Below are 14,693 nucleotides of genomic sequence, written 5' to 3' on the forward strand. Positions count from 1 at the left end.
AGAACACCCTGGCAAAAACTAAGCAAAGAATCAAAGGCTTTGAATGCCATACTCGACGAGTTGGACCTCATAGATATATATAGAACACTACACCCCAGAACCAAAGAATACTCATTCTATTCTAATGCCCATGGAACATTCTCAAGAATAGACCATGTTCTGGGACACAAAACAGGTCTCAACCGATACCAAAAGATTGAAATTATCCCCTGCATATTCTCAGACCACAACGCTCTGAAATTGGAACTCAACCACAAGGAAAAATTTGGAAGAAACTCAAACACTTGGAGACTAAGAACCATCCTGCTCAGGAATGACTCGATAAACCAGGAAATCAAAAATCAAATTAAACAATTTATGGAGACCAATGAGAATGAAAATACAACAGTCCAAAACCTATGGGATACTGCAAAGGCAGTCCTAAGGGGGAAATACATAGCCATCCAAGCCTCACTCAAAAGAATAGAAAAATCTAAAATGCAGTTTTTATATTCTCACCTCAAGAAGCTGGAACAGCAACAGAGGGACAGGCCTAATCCACGCACGAGGAAGCAGTTGACCAAAATTAGAGCTGAAATCAATCAAGCAGAAACCAGAAGTACAGTAGAGCAGATCAACAGGACTAGAAGCTGGTTCTTTGAGAGAATCAATAAAATTGACAGACCACTGGCAAGACTTATCCAAAAGAAAAGAGAAAGGACCCAGATTATTAAAATTATGAATGAAAAAGGAGAGGTCACGACGAACACCATTGAAATTGGAAGGATTATTAGAAATTTTTATCAACAGCTATATGCCAATAAACTAAGCAATCTGGAAGAGATGGAATCCTTCCTGGAAACCTATAAACTACCAAGATTGAAACCGGAAGAAATTGATTCCTTAAACAGGCCAATTAATTATGAAGAAATTGAGTCAGTGATAAACAACCTTCCAAATAACAAAACTCCAGGCCCGGACGGTTTTCCTGGGGAATTCTACCAAACATTCAAAGAAGAAATAATACCTATTCTCCTAAAGCTATTTCAAAAAATAGAAACAGAAGGAAAGCTACCAAACTCATTCTATGAGGCCAATATTACCTTGATCCCCAAACCAGGCAAAGACCCCCTCAAAAAGGAGAATTACAGACCGATTTCCCTAATGAATATGGACGCCAAAATCCTCAACAAGATACTTGCTAATAGAATCCAACAGTACATTAAAAGGATTATCCATCACGATCAAGTGGGATTCATACCTGGGATGCAAGCGTGGTTCAATATTCGCAAATCAATCAGCGTGATACATCATATCAACAAGAAAAGACTCAGGAACCATATGATCCTCTCAATCGATGCCGAAAAAGCATTTGACAAAATACAGCATCCTTTCCTGATTAAAACCCTTCAGAGTGTAGGAATAGAAGGTACATTTCTCAATCTCATAAAAGCCATCTATGAAAAGCCTACTGCAAATATTATTCTCAATGGGGAAAAGCTGGAAGCCTTTCCCTTAAGATCAGGAACTCGACAAGGATGCCCACTCTCGCCACTATTATTCAACATAGTACTAGAAGTCCTTGCAACAGCAATCAGACGACAAAAAGGGATCAAAGGTATTCAAATCGGCAAAGAAGAAGTCAAAATGTCTCTCTTCGCAGATGACATGATACTCTATATGGAAAACCCAAAAGAAGCCACTCCCAAACTATTAGAAGTTATAGAGCAATTCAGTAACGTGGCAGGATACAAAATAAATGCTCAGAAATCAGTTGCATTTCTATACACGAATAACGAGACCGAAGAAAGAGAAATTAGGGAATCCATCCCATTTACAATAGCACCAAAAACCATACGTTACCTTGGAATTAACTTAACCAGAGACGTAAAGGACCTATATTCTAGAAACTATAAATCACTCTTGAAAGACATTGAGGAAGACATAAAAAGATGGAAAGATATTCCATGCTCATGGATCGGAAGAATTAACATAGTTAAAATGTCCATGCTACCCAGAGCAATCTACACTTTCAATGCTATCCCGATCAAAATACCAAGGACATTTTTCAAAGAACTGGAACAAACAGTCCTTAAATTTGTATGGAAACAGAAAAGGCCCCGAATCTCCAAGGAACTGTTGAAAAGGAAAAACAAAGCCGGGGGCATCACAATGCCGGATTTCGAGCTGTACTACAAAGCTGTGATCACAAAGACAGCATGGTACTGGCACAAAAACAGACACATAGACCAATGGAACAGAATAGAGAGCCCAGAAATGGACCCTCGGCTCTTTGGGCAACTAATATTTGATAAAGCAGGAAAAAACATCCGGTGGGAAAAAGACAGTCTCTTCAATAAATGGTGCTGGGAAAATTGGACAGCTACATGCAAAAGAATGAAACTTGACCACTATCTCACACCATACACAAAAATAAACTCCAAATGCCCCCTTGGATTTTTATTCCCAGAAGTTCTGGGTAACTTGAAGGTAAACAAGGAGCACGTGCCCACAAGAAGCCAGAAAATCTGATTAATATAAAATCGAGCCCTTGAATCTGAGAAAAAAACACTAGTCTTGGCATCTGAAACTTACTGTGGTTTCCATATTTGTGTATTTACCTTGTCTATGGAAGGTATTGTTGCCAGTGCCTGGGGCAGGATAATGAGGTATCTCACCAAGGAGACAATGTGCCAACTCATAATGTTAGATTCTGAATGAAAATCTGAATTGTCAAGGATTATCTCTGACCTGATGATAATTTTATGTTGTGTTGTGCAGGGTCAGACACTTAAACTAGATTTATTCATATTTTCATGAAAATGTATAGTTGATTAGAATAGAGGAGTAATGATACTATTCTAACATTTGTTCAAAAGAATCAATGCCAATATGTTTGCCTATACCCAAAGAAGTTTCTTTCTTGGATCTTGCTTTTTCTTCTGGGTCTATTTTAAGTAAACCAGATAGACATCATAGTACTTATTTCAAGAAGTTTTACTCTTACATCCACAAGAAAATTGTCCTTGTCTTTGCTTCCTTTAAGTTAAAAAATATTTATATCTGAAATGTTTTGTCTTCTTTTAACTCTATAAAAATGACAGGAGTAGCTTATTTGGTAACTAAATCTCATACTGAAAATTCCTTTTGCTCCAACATTCTTAAGATATTATTCCATTGTTTTCTGGCTCCAGTTATTAGTAATAAAAGGTCTTCTATTTGTCCTAGCATTATTCCATCATAACTACCTATCTTTGTGCCATCTTTGCTTTGTTTTGAGATTGTACAAGTTCAATGTTAAGTTTGTTTTCATTTTATTTATTTACTCTGTTATGAACTCAAAGGTTTGTCATTTTATCACCTCTAAAAATTCTTAGCTTTATTTCATTAAATTATTACATATCCTCTTAATCTTTTTGACCTCAGATTAGATAAATGTTCCAACTGTTTATTTGAGCTTCCAAGTCTTATCACCCATATTGTATTTTCTTTTCCTCTCTATGCTGAATTGTGAGTAATTTTCCCAAAACTATGTTTCAGTTCATTAAACTTCTCAGTTTAATTTAAAACATTTATGATCTAACGTTTCTTTTAAAAATTTAAAATAACTATATTCATCATTTATAGGACTTTTAAAAAATTCTTTTTGAAACTTTCTTGACTATTTTAATGGTGTCCTAGGTATCCTTACTTTAAACTTTCTATAGAGTCTATGTCATAGTTTATTATCTAAAGATATACAAGAAATGAATCTTTTATTTTTTGTAGATGTTGAACTAATTTATGGTGTAATAATTACTATTATATTTTTATTTCTGAATTATGAGCTAATTTGCAGGAAATCCTTCTATGTGGGTTTTAAATTTTTTAATTTTAATTTGCATCTTTTCTGAAAGGATTTTGCATTTTGTTACACAGGTAACATCCTCCTAAGATTTTATTTTATTATCATTTCTTGATATGGATTTCACTTCACTGGACTACATGTATTTGCATCCAAGATAGTGGATGGAAAGTTCCAAAACTAAGAATTGTCCAAAGTCACTAATTTCCCCTCTATTAATAGGCTGAATATTTGTCTACTCAATTTACCAATGGAATTTTCCATTTATTTATTTATTTATTTATTTATTTATTTATTTATTTATTTTTAAAGATTTTATTTATTTATTTGACAGAGAGCGGCAACGGGAGAGGGAACACAAGCAGGGGAAGTGGGAGAGGGAGAAGCAGGCTTCCCGCTGAACAGGGAGCTCAATGCGGGGCTTGATCCCAGAATGCTGGGATCATGACCTGAGCTGAGGGCAGATGCTTAAACAATGAGCCACCCTGGTGCCCCATACTTTAAAGTTTTAAGATTTAATCAGGCATCTTAGTCCCAAATAAAAATTTAACACGGGGTGAAGAACTGGTCTCTGACTTTGATATAAACTCAAGATACTGGTTGTCCAAGTCAGAAATCCTTAAGAATACTGGTTTCTCATCCTGGTTTTTAATTTTCTTTCTTTTTCTTTTCTTTCTTTCTTTCTTTCTTTCTTTCTTTTTTTTTTTTTTTTTTTTTTTTTTTTTGGCCTCCAGTTTTTTATCTTATTTTTATCACAATCTTTTTTTAAAAATAATTTTTTATTATGTTATGTATTTTTATCACAATCTTATCTGTGCTTTTAAAAAACATGTTATTTTATTTAATTTAGAATTTGTATTGGAAAGACATCAGCCTTGCTGAAGAAGGAAGAGAGAAGGAAAGAGAGATGGAGAGAAAAGAGAGGGAGACAGAGAGAGTTGGAGAGAAATATTTAAAATTTATTGCTATGGAATATCACAGGTGACTTCTTGTTCAGTTTTGCCAATTTGCTTCTGAACTATTATATATGAAGTGATGAATATTTTTAACAGAATTGTTATCAGAGAGGATAGCAATCTATACCCACATGACAGGATATATGGAGAGTTTCATAAGTAGAACTAGACATAACTTGTTCTCCTATAAAACTCTGGAAAGAATTATATACAAATAATGCAGAAGAAAGCATATCGTCACACACTAAAGTAACAGCACAAATGAAATAATTTTTTCATTACATCATAAGAGAGCTGCATTAGTTATCTTAAAACTTAAACATTCACTGCCTAATCAGTAAGGTTGTAAAAAATAACTTTGCTGAAAACAACACTATATTTAAATTAAAGGCCAAGCATGCATGAAAATAGTTAAAAGATTCTTCTCTTAGTAGAATAGTTAATTGTCTGAGAAGTTTCAAGATTATTTTAAAAATCCTTATTCAAGTGAAATGACTAGACTGTGTACATTGAGGTATTATTAAAATAATTAATTGTTCTTTCTTCATTCAGTCCAAAACTAAACTATTACATCTTCCAAGTCAATATAGCATGTGAAATGAAAGTATTAAAAATTAATTTTTCATAATTACTCTTTATTAAAATTAATTATTTAGAATTAATATGTAATAATTTTAGTACTAATTTTCCTCCTAGGTCTTTGATAAGTTACTTAATCTCTTTAAATAGTCTGAGGATTCTACATGAGAAATAATTTGCCTTGGGAAGAGAATGGGCTACTTCAATATTGGAAACATTGGGTGGAGGAAAGTATAATTTAGTAGAAACATTATAGATGGAATATCATTATTTATATATCTAACATGTTTTTTCCTAATCAAAGGATTCCATCCTCTCTCCACGTCATAGTCTTTATTTCTGAAAAAACTAAGAAATACTACTTTTAAAAAATCAATGTTGTCTCCCCTCATTTTTATTAGCTGACCACTGAGTAGTCTGACTTTTTTTTTTTTTTTGAGACTGGTTATCCAGAGTTTTAAAAAGAAATAAAATAAAAATCTTTTTTCTCTCTATTCCAAAGAATGATCTAAGACAGACCACAATTTTTGAATGTATTACAAAATAATACTTCCTTCTTGGGTGCAACCAACACATGCAATTCATGCAATTATTGATTTACCTCACCAACCGCTCATAGCTCTCTTTAGAGAATCACACAATTTGAGATTATTGTTGATGAGAACACTTATTTTCCTAGCTGTGGAGACAAATGGTAAGTCGTTTTAAGCCTATAGCTAAGTAAACGATTTGTATCTTCTTTAAAAAAAAAAAAATTCCTGCACAAGAGGAAGTCCTTGTAAATATCCAATATTAATTCGAAAACTTCTACTGCTCAATTCTACACCATCGGGTTTGGAGACATCGCTAGTCATCAGTTGGTAGTTTATACCAATTGAGTATTTTATACACATCTGAACTACAACCAAAGGGAGCAATATTCTACAAGAATGCCTTCTACGACTATTCTAAAGATATCCTATACATTTCCCCCACCTATATTGAGGAAAATGATAAATAAAAATTGTATACGTTTAAGAAGTACAAGTATACAATGTGATGTTTCTATATATATATATAAAGAGAGAGAGAAAGAGTGAAATAATCACTCCATTCTACCTAATTAACATATCAATCACCAAAGCCAAGCATATGCCTACAGACACTGTATTTTATTTAATTTTCCTTACCTACTTACAGGTTTAATTCTTCACGTTAGTGACTTACAAAAATCTACTGGTCTTGACAATAACATACCAGATATAAATTGAGGCAATCTACTTGCTTAAGACAACAAATAATTTTACAGTGTATTGTTAACCTAAAAAAAAAAAAAAAAAAAAACCACACAAAACTGTTTTGTTGAAAATTTAAAAGATCAAATAAATATGTATGCAGTTAAATCATGATTGCCTTTAAATTCCAGACACAAGAAAGCTCTAAAGTATGAATATAAGTTTAGGAATTGTCACTTTTGATACAATAACCAGGATTTACTTTAAAAATGGAGGTGGGGGATGTTTTCAAAATTAATACATCTTTAGCTATGGTTTGTAGGTGACTTTGTGTGTGTGCAAATCAGGATGTTTTTCTAAAATAGAATTATACATATGACTATGACTGAGGCAAAGTAATATACAATCCTGAAAACTCTTACATGCTTTTTACCCCTAAACAGAGAAAAATGATGGGCTTTCTAATGTATCAGAAAAAGTAAGCTAAAAATCATCTATTGGTTTTTGGTCTCGAAGTTTTCCCAAACCTTAAACTCACGGTTTGTTCATAAGCAACAGATTCATCCCTGAAATAGAGAAGGGAAATTCACCAGAGGAAAGTAAGAGGATGGAAATTTACCTTAAGATAAGTCACATTTATTTCTTCTGCTCCATCAGTACTGAGCTATCTTTATACTTACACTACTTTTGGGGATCATAAATTTACTGCCTCTCCATTCTAGTGATCAGATGATATTTGTAACATATTTTAAATAGACAAATTGCCATTTTACCTTATCAGCCAGTCTCAAATTCCTTTCACTAGTGAATTTCCCCTCCTCTAGAGATTGATAATTCATGCTGAAAAGATAAAACTGAGTTTCCGAAATTGTAAAGCCAACAACTACATCTGAAGATACCATGCAAATGTAATACAATAAAAATTACAATTATATCATGTCCATAAATATAACACAACACATTAATGAGACAAAACAGTAGTTAGTTTTATATTTATGAAAAGAATAAAAACATTTTTAAAAGATTTTAATTTATATATATAGGACATTAGATAAAGAAATATGAAATCTTAAAGATAATTTTGTAAGAAATATATCATATTAAAATATTTATTTACCTCTTTATAGTTAGTCCTTCAGAAAAATTTATATTTCTTAAAATTTAATACACTGAAATGCACTGTAAAAAGTAGTGCCATTGTGCAGATAACAGAATTTTTACTCAACTTTATTAGCATATAAATAAGAGCTATTTAAAAAGTCATAATCAATGGTTAAAAGATGGTAAAAATAGAACTTTGTTTTTCCTCTTTTAAAATGCTTATTTTATTTTATTAATTCATGGTAGATTACAATTATTTATGGGGACATGTATGGAGAAAAATCCTTACCATTCATTTTTTGTTTGGTTATTATTATAAACTCCCCAGCAGCTAAATTGTCATTTGTAACTTATGTATCAGTAACTAAATGATACATTACTGCCTCAAATTCTTTTTGGAATGAAGCAGATATAATAAACAAGGGGAAAAAAATAAGTGGGAACAATTTAAAGTTTCTGCCATATAGGATTTTGACTTATCTGTGCAACCTACGTAAGCAATTCCTGGGTACTTCAATACTTAGGAGGCACAGAGTGATAAACAAAAGTTAACGTAAGTACTGCCTGAATTTGCAGTCATGCTCGGTTATATCAACAAAATGGTACATAGAGAACCTGACCAAGAATAGCCTGTCTATTTTGGTTTTCATTTCTGTAAGTAAAGAATGTTCATTCCTGAATTGTTTAAAGCTTCCCAGCTGTGGTGTTTGAAATATCATGTATGTGTTTTATGAGTCCCACAGTGAGAGTCTAGACATCTTTCCCTGCTTCTCAGCCTTCAGAGACCCTGTCATAACTCTACAGCTCAGCCTACAGGGAGATTAAGCGAGACAACCCACGATGCTAGGTTAAATATTGGTATTGGACACGATTTGTGGGACGCTTATTTTACTTACAATTTAGAAGTGAGACTTTCTAAGATCCACATTTTTGTGCTTAGTTCTACCATGATAGATACACTCCCCCTTCGCTGACTGCCTAACAAAACGAAGATCGTCACTTTTCCAGCCCACTGAGTATGGAGGTTCCTCGTTTCCAATGTAGTTTCCCAGGAAAATAAAGAGGACTCAGAAAGTCAGGTTGTTGAGGACATAATAAAGAAGAACCATGTTCCTCTAAGGTACGTTCACCTATATGAATGAATCTATAATGACATTTTATGAATTCCTGACCATCTCTTCACATCTATGATATATCCTGTCCAAAAGGAGGCTTCTATTTTTTATACTATTCTTACTACATATTGTTTTTCATTTTGGCTTCTGACTCCGTTCATTGTCATCAGGGAAAAAAAAAAAAAAGTAACATGTCCTTCCTTCTCTGTGCCTCTCTTTCATAAGCAACCCATAACATACTATCTATACATAACTGATTTTCAGTCTGAGTTGATATAAAATTCTGCTTTATTTCCTTCAGCAGTTAGTAAAACTATTGAATCATTTCTACTTTTTCTTACAACTGTTTAGATAAAATATAACTTTTTAGAATCTATTTCATTGTGGTAAGAACACTTAACCCCAACCCTTTTAACAAAACTTTAGGCATATGTTATAGGTACAATATTACTCAGAAGATTTCTAGAACTTATTTATCATGTTTCTGAAACTTCATGCCTTCTGGGTAATGACTCCACATTTTTCCCTCCCCTAGGCCCTGGCACCAACTATTCCACAATTTTTAGTTTAAGATTTTATTTATTTATTTATTTATTTATTTATTTATTTATTTATTTATTTGAGATCGAGGGAGAGCATGCACGAGCTAGGGGGAGGTGGGGAGGGAGAAGCAGGATCTCCATGCAGCTGGGAGCACAATGTGGGGCCTCGAACCTAGGACTCTGGGATCAGGACCAGCAGACGCTTAACAGACTGAACCACCCAGGCGCCCCCTATTCCACAATTTGATGCTATTAGTTTCACTATTTTAGATACCTTCAGGGGAATTATGCAGTATTGGTCTTTTTGTGGCTCATTTGTGATTTTTTGTCTATACTTCTTTTTTCCTCTTTTTTCACCTGTTCATTTTTTTGAGATAATTGAATCTTGTCTGTTTTCTTTTTTCTTATTTCATATTTATTTATATCTATTATTTATAATTTGTACATAGAATGTCTAGTAATAGATTCAGAATTCTGCCACACATATTTAACTTAGCAAAATTGAAATTTATTTTATTTTTTATTATTTATTTTTGCAAAATTGAAATTTAATTGTCTCTCCTCAGTAATAAAAATGTTAGAACATTTTAACTATGATCATCTTTATCCAAATACCTTAATTTTTGTGGTCAGCATTTGAGTTCTTTTATCCTCATAGAATATTGAGTGTTTTTATTAGTATTGTTTTTATTTTGTTATAGACACTAGACTTTAATTCAGATGATTTACAAAAATTTCTAAAGAATTTTTATGTAGCTTTTTAAAAAATATTTGTTTATTTGAGAGAGACAGCATAAGAAGAAGGAGCAAAGGGAAAGGGAGAGAGAATATCAAGCAGACTCCATGGTGAGTGTGGAGCCCGATGTGGGGCTTGATCCCATGTCCCTTAGATCATGACCTGAGCTGAAACCAAGAATTGATTGCTTAACCGACTTTGCTACCCAGGCCCCCCCTATAGCTTTTTATTTTATATTATTTAAATTTTTCCTTCTTAAATTTTTCCTCTAGATATCCCCTTATTAAATTTTCTGGCAGTAAACTCTGTTATCAGTATGTATTGCTATTTAAATCTTAAAATATAATATTATTTTGGGTGTTATGATAGAAACAAAATGCATACTCAAATGGAAATACAGAGCAGACTATGTACCAAGGTGTGATCAGATAATGAAAATCAGCTAAGTGTAGCATTCCAGGTCTGGAAACGTCAGGGAGAAGTTCCTACCTCAAGGCTTGAAGAGTTGATGAGGTAGGAAACTAGAACTAGGAATGGCTATAGCTGTAGGAAAGGACCAATGAAAATGATTTGAGAACTTTGAAAGAAGGAGCTCCATCATCTATGAACCCATGGAGAGAAAACCTAAGGACTTCCATGCCTCCATCCTCTGATTTCCAGCTGAAGACCATCAAGGGCTGAAACAAAGTAAAGGTAGAGCCCAAGATAGCTGGTTGATTCTCATCAAAAACTCCCAGAAACCCAGAGCATGAAGTGTGACTAAACCCAGAGAGATACAAGGAAAATATTAGGTTACATATTCTAGATTAATACTCATTTTCTCTTGACATTTTGATGACAGTATTCCTCTGTTTGGGTCATCTATCCTTGCTGCAGTCTTAATTTTTACTCATTTCACATAATCTCTCTCTTCATGGCTGTATTAAATATTTGTTTTTGTGTTTGGTGATTTATAATTTCTCATGGTGTGTTCAGGCTTGAGTTCCTTTATTAATCCTGTTTCAGAAAGAGTGTAAACCCCAAACATTATCTTTTAAAATATTATTCTATTTCCATTCCTTCTACTCTCTACGTCTAAGATGCTGATGTAGACATTAAATTTCAATTTATCCTTCATATATCTTACTATGTTTTTCACCTTCTGTATCTCTATGCCTTTGACACTCAATTATCTTTGGATACATTTCATTTGTTTTGCTCTTTCCTGTTTTAGTTCATTTTAATATGCTGTTTAACTAATATATTGAGTTACATACTTTACATATAGAAAATCCATTTTAAGAGAGCTGTCTAATTTCTGGTTATCTTTTGAAGGAATATTTTTGATTGCCTCTTTTATTTCTTCAAAATTTTCATGTATATGTCCTTTACAGTCTTTACATCGTAACTTTAATTCACTCAGACTTTGGTATTTTAAACATATTATTTCCATCTCCAGCCAAATTTCACTTATAGTGGATTGCCTTATCTTATGCCGTCTTTGCAAATCCACACTTTTGAGTATTTGCAACTCCTACAAGTCTATACTAGGGAAACATTCCTTCAATAAAGATTTGTTTTTTCCCTCCCGATGAGGTCAGTAGGACACTAGTTAGAGGACATTCCCTCCACTTCTCAATATCTCTGAACAGAAGTATCTGCTTCATTTCTCCAACTCATAGCTCATCGAAGATTCAGCTTCCCAGTTGCAGGGGGAAATTGGCATCCAACCTCTGGGCAGAGCTTAGTGATGTGTAGGCTATATCCCTACTGTTTCAGCCTCAATTCAAATTAATTTTAGGATAGAGAGGTAGACTTAGCCAGCTTTTCTTACCTCTTCTGATACTTTTTTAAAAAAAAGCTATTTATCTCAAGTTCTGTGTCTTTCCCTTTCTTCTGTAATGCGTGGGTAACTCCGAGCAAATATTTAGCCGCATTGACAGATGTAGTACTACTTACTCCTAAACCAAGTTTAGTGCTGTAGTGTAATGCAAATGAAACAGTTTTCTGTAGTCAATGTTGACTTTCTTTTTCTTAAAAATGTACTTCAGTTAGGGTGTGTGTTGCAACTGTTCTATAGCTTATAAACACAAAAAATAGTTTTTGCAACTAATTTATAGCTTCCTATATAGCTATCTATATATTTCCACCTAATGATTAAAAACTAAAATTCTTCAAGGTTTGTTCTTAAGAAAACTTCTAATTCTCTACTCTTTCCCAAATGATCTTATTCATGTTTAAAGCTAATTAATACTATAAACAGATAAATGAAGATGAGAAGTGTATTACCCATCTAGATGTCTACATCAATTGTCAGATACCTGTGATAACTACCTTAAAATATCTCAAAAACTAAATAGAAAACAAACAAAAAGATCTCCCAACTTATTCCATTCCATTTTAACCTCTCTGAGTAAATGAGCCAGCATGAATCAATTTACTCAAGGCATACATCAAGATTTATGTGGTACATCAATTTCACTCCCTTCTTCCTTCCCTCCATCTCTTCTTCCTTCTGCCTTCTTACCTGCCTTTCTATGTTGCCCACCTCTTTCCTTCCATAAGCAATTTTTAGAGCAAATTATGCATTGGATGCAATTTTATGCACTGGGGTTTTGTCAGACCACATGACTTGGTTTCTTTACTCATGGAGTTCAAACTCGAGGTATGGAAAGTCTTTATTTCTGCTTTCCTTTTGAATGGTATTTTTGCTGGATAAAGAATTCTAAGAATTCTAGGTTTTTTGTTATCCTTTTGTTTTTGTTTTCTTTTAACACTTTTTAAATATTTCACTTTACTCTCCTTTTATTTACATGGTCTCTGTCAAGAGGTCCACTGTAATCCTTATTCTTGATTCTCTATAGTTTTGAACACCCCACCCACAAATCTTTTGTTCTATTTTCAATTAGGGTCTGGACTGATTGATTGATACTGTAATGAATTCATATTATACGTTGGATTTCCACCACCCAAATTCATAAATAAAACAATTAAAATCTTTGAGAGGTCTTCAGCTTTAAACAAATGCAGTCAGTGAATTCAGTTTTATTATGTATATGTAAATAAAATGGTTTTTGTTACATATATTTATGTATTATAATGAATATATTTATAATTTATATATTTATTATATATAATTTATATATTTATTACATATATGTTTATAAAAACATGACTTTTGGCAAAAAAAGGCATCTTACACATTTACAGTTATACAAAACAGATTTTTTTTTATAAATGCAACTTACAACTTTTATTTAACAAAAGTTAACAGGCAAAGTCAAACAGGCCCTTATATTAAGAGAAAAACCAACTAGAAGAAATTTTATCTTAAGCATCTTAGAGTAACCTACTTGCAGTTGCATTCAACTGAGCTCTGTTGTTGTGAAAAATACAGCTCATGCACAGGTATGGACAAATTGTTTGTATATTTTCAAGTATTCACTGAGTACCACCTTATATACACATATACATTAAGACTTTCTGGAAAATATTTAATTGATGGTCTCTAAATATACTTCATTTTTGTTGATCTTTTGGAAGAGGTGGTCTGAAGAGAAGAATATATGGTTGTGGTTTGTGAGTCATGTGATGAACCCAGCCTAGAGTCTGTTGGACGCCAAGTCTCCTCCACTCCTCTTCAGACATCAGATGGGTTGTTGGTACTTGTTTGGAAAGTTCTCTGGGTTATATGACATGCCCGTACTTGTGGTACTTGTGGAAGTACCTGTCCAAATAGTAGATCTGCTCGTGCACCATCCTGTGGACAGACGGAGCAAGGAAGACATGAAGAGTGGACCTGGCAGACCACACATTCAGGTCAGGCCAAGGCAAAGACTTGACAGCTTATATAAAACGGATTTGACATCTTGTCAGTTACATTATTTTGTTTTAAGAGTGTATATTCTGTTTACTTAGAGATTTGCATATGTTATACTTGAGAATATAATGAGTAAGTGGGTTAATGAAATAGTCATTATATGATCAATTATAGCTCTCACAGTCTAAAACTCTGGTGATTGAAAAGATAACTGGGACAACTGGGTGGCTCAGTCATTAAGGCTCTGACTCTTGATTTTGGTTCAGGTCATGATCTCACGGTTGTGAGATTGAGGCCCACCTCAGGCTCTGGGTTTAGCATGGAGTCTGCTTGAGAAAGTTCTCTCTCCCTTGACCTCAGTCCCTACCCCTGCTCTTGCATAAATAAATAAATAAAATCCTTAAAGAAAAAGAATGAAAAGATAACTACTAGAGCATCAGGGTGACTAAATAATGGATTTTTAAGGAAATTTCCAGTATACATAAAATAGGAGGTGAATATGAAAATATAATCAGAAGTTAAATACATGTCTCTAAAAGGAAACTTATTGTCCTAATAGCACCACATAGCTTGGCCTAAAAATTAATTTGTTTTAATGTCCAACAGTCATGACCTTTTTCAATATATATAAAAACATCCTTGCAGGCAATCGTTTGTTCCTTGTGTATATATTGTAGCATAAACTATTGTGTCTGCGTGATATGTTTCATACATTCCTAATGTGTTCCAGCATTTTCCTTAAATCTGTAAAATAAAGAGAAATTTTTAAGATAAAACAGTTCTGTGTATTTCTAATTTTGTTCCAACCCCACAGAAATTGTGAGAGAC

At 33.2% G+C, this 14,693-nt stretch overlaps 1 pseudogene; it reads right to left on the reverse strand.

The window, feature by feature from the left end:
• Positions 1–13,564: 13,564 nt before the first annotated feature.
• Positions 13,565–13,804, reverse strand: LOC103664750 (annotated as a pseudogene).
• Positions 13,805–14,693: the final 889 nt, after the last annotated feature.

The sequence above is a fragment of the Ursus maritimus genome, unplaced genomic scaffold, assembly GCF_017311325.1.
Source record: "Ursus maritimus isolate PB19 unplaced genomic scaffold, ASM1731132v1 scaffold_15, whole genome shotgun sequence".
Taxonomy (NCBI): domain Eukaryota; kingdom Metazoa; phylum Chordata; class Mammalia; order Carnivora; family Ursidae; genus Ursus; species Ursus maritimus.